At 58.9% G+C, this 3044-nt stretch overlaps 1 protein-coding gene across 3 annotated transcripts in view; it reads right to left on the bottom strand.

Annotated features, from left to right (window-relative positions):
- Positions 1-520, bottom strand: part of PTPDC1 (protein tyrosine phosphatase domain containing 1) — a 55889-nt gene extending 55369 nt beyond the window's left edge. For all 3 annotated transcript variants that reach the window (XM_021694330.1, XM_021694334.1, XM_021694332.1), the window contains exon 1: positions 392-520. The gene's annotated coding sequence lies outside the window, so the exon portion shown is untranslated. The remainder of the gene's footprint in view (positions 1-391) is intronic.
- Between the last annotated feature and the right edge of the window lie 2524 nt (positions 521-3044).

Genomic DNA, 3044 nt, shown 5'->3' with positions numbered 1-3044 from the left:
CCCCCGCACCCGAGGGTCCCCGCACCTGGGGACACCCGCACCTGGGGGCCCCCGCACCCGGAGGCCCCCGCACCTGAGGGCCCAGGCACCAGGGGACCCCGCACTAGGGGCGGGCGGGCGGCGCGTTCCGAAGCCGCCGCCGGCGGGGGCGAGCGCAGGGGGCCCCGGGACCGCAGACGGCGGGTTCGGGTGTCTATCCTGGCCTCAGCTTCCCGGGTGCAGGCGGCGGAACGACCCTCGCCCGCCCCCGCCGGGCCGCCACGCTCCTCACGCGCTTTCCACCCGCAGCCGACGCGTCGGGATCGGGGCTCGGGCGACAGAGCGCGGACCTCCGCCTCTCTGGAGACCCACCAGGCCCGGCGGCCCGCCCTCCCCGCCCGGCCGCACTCACCGCGCACGAAGAGGACGCTCCCGCAGCCACACGCGCAGCCGCCCCGCGCCGCACTCCCCGCGCGCCCCACAACCGCCAGCGCCCACCTCGGCCGCGGCCGGCGCAAGGTCTGAGGGCAGCTCCCGGGCCGCGCCCGCCGCCCCGCCCCCGCCCCCGCCCCCGCCCCCGCCCCCGCCCCGAGCCAGTCGCTGCCGCGCGCCGTCGCACGTGACGCTCACCAGCCAATGGCAGCCCGAGGCGGCGCGGGAAGCGGCCGGCGGCTCTGCGCGCTTTCAAAGCGGGCGGCAACCGGGCGCCGGGCCCAGCTCGGAGGTCGGCGGCGGAAAGAAGGGAGGACAGGGCCGGGAGTTCGGGCCTGGGCCCCGCCCTCGGGCCATCCCGCCGGGACGGCCGCGCTCCCCTGGCCAGCGGTGTGCCCGAGGACCCCGGCGCGGGTGGCAGTCCTGGGACCCGGCGGGGCCCGGCCGTCGGCCCCGCACCTGCTGCCCCAGCACGGGGGAGCATGTCACAGAACCCCCGGACTCCACCGTCCCGGGCGTGATCGCAGGGCTGCCTCTCTCCGTCCTGAAGGAAGGGTCAGCCAGGGACCCCAGGGACCCAGGCTGTCTCCGCTCGGTCCTCCCGGCTGGGCGTCCCACCGCAAATCTGGGGCAGGACGTTCGGAGCTCCGGCCTTCCAGAAGCCCCACCCGGCAGCCTCCCCCGACATTTTACAGACTTAGCAACTTACCGAGCTGGGCAATGTGGTCTGAGCACGTTTCTGTCCTCAGGGAACTCTCCTGCCCAAAAAGAAGGGAAGGATGCGCGTCGATAGACAAGAAGCGGTCCGCTGCATCCAGTGCTGTTGTTGGCTTGTTTGCTGATTGTTTTAAACCTTTGCAAGTGGTCCTGTATCACACAGCGCAGTACAAACAAGCCCTTCTCCCGGGTGTGCTGAGCCACGTACTGGGCGAGTACATGCTCTGTGGCTGATCCTGCGCTAGATGCTTTCCGTGTCTTTTCCTATTGAATTCTCAACGACCCTGCGACGTAGGCATTACTGGCCCCGCGGTGCAGATACGTGGTGGCAAACCAGAACGCAGAGGGCTTTGAGGTCTACCAGGTGACCTGGTATGAGCTGCTGTGCAGCCTCCCAAGCACATGGGTTAAGGACTATAATTTTCTGTGCTAATCAACGAGGGCCACCCTGCTCTAGAGTTAACAAGAATACCAAGATGAGGACAAGGCCACTCCTGTAGCTCAGGAAGCAGGCCTCACATACCAATGTAAAAATATCGTTATGTCAAAACAATATAGTGACATTGCGAAAGGAACTGTCTTTGACAAACATAGTCTGAGAGTTGAGAAGGTTGGACTTGCTTTTTCTCAGCACTGTCCAAGGGAGAGTACCCATACTAGGGTTTATTAATAAGCAACAGGACTGGTTTAAATGGCTCTCGAATACTTGTTGCTGCATTAAGCATTGGAAATTAGTGGGGTAAATTAGACATTGCCCAGCCTGTAGGGAGCCCACAGTCTATGGGGAGAAAGACAGGAGCACAGAGAACCTGAACTCATCAGGATAACCCTGGGTGGTGTGGGAACGTATCCATCCTGGAGGGGATGACAGGAGGGGAGGGGAGGGGGGACAAGGAAGGAGGGAGTTGTCAGAGAAGGTCTCAAGAGGTGATAACTGAATGGGGGTCTTGAAAACGAACAGGAGGGGACAAGCTAAGTGTAGGGAATGACAGTACAAAAGTATGTAGGCAAAAGGGTGTCACGTATGTGACTGCTGGGTATGAAGAGAGGACTAGAAGAGCATCCTGAAGAGTCAGATGGTGGCCCTGTCGTGACGGGTCATGGATGCTAAGGGGTTTGCCTCCTATGGCCACCAGCATAATTCACTCCTGCTGACTTTACCTTGTGTGCAGTCTTGGTGGCTTTTTTTTTTTTCAAGATTTTATTTATTTATTTGAGAGAGAGAGACACAGCGAGAGAAGGAACACAAGCAGGGGGAGTGGGAGAGGGAGAAGCAGGCTTCCCGTGGAGCAGGGAGCCCGATGCGGGGCTCGATCCCAGGACCCCGGGATCATGACCTGAGCCGAAGGCAGACGCTTAACGACTGAGCCACCCAGGCGCCCCCTTGGTGGCTTTCTTAATTTAGATACCCTCTGCTCCCCCAGCAAATGGATGGGCACTTGACTCAAGCTAAGCCAGTTGGATCATCTACCAGGAGTGAGAGGGGAAGTATCGGGATGGGGAGTTGAGGGTTGAAACATCCCCCCTGGAGAGAAGGCGAGGGGGTTGCCTTATGGGTTCATGAAAAGTGTACAAAATGGGGTGGAAAGCACCACAGAGAATAGAGGTACAGTGTGGGATGTTTCCTCAGCCCACTCAGTAACCTGCAGTCTCATTACTTCATTTCACACCTCACAACTGGATATGAAAACTGTATTTTAGTCCTTAGAAAGATGTACTCTGTACTTACTTTGATCTTATTTTCTAACCCCAAATTAAATACTTAGTATTTTAAATCAGCACTGTTAAGGAAAGTCTGGACTACATAGACATCATTTCTCTATGACAATTTGGATGGGGTGTTCCACCAAAAAAAAAATTTTTTTTATTATTTTTTTATTCTTATGTTAATCCCCATACATCACATCATTAGTTTT

The sequence above is a fragment of the Neomonachus schauinslandi genome, chromosome 13 (genome assembly GCF_002201575.2).
Source record: "Neomonachus schauinslandi chromosome 13, ASM220157v2, whole genome shotgun sequence".
NCBI classification, from domain to species: Eukaryota; Metazoa; Chordata; class Mammalia; order Carnivora; family Phocidae; genus Neomonachus; species Neomonachus schauinslandi.
Note: the sequence above shows the minus strand (reverse complement) of the source record. Positions and strands in the feature narration are given on the sequence as shown.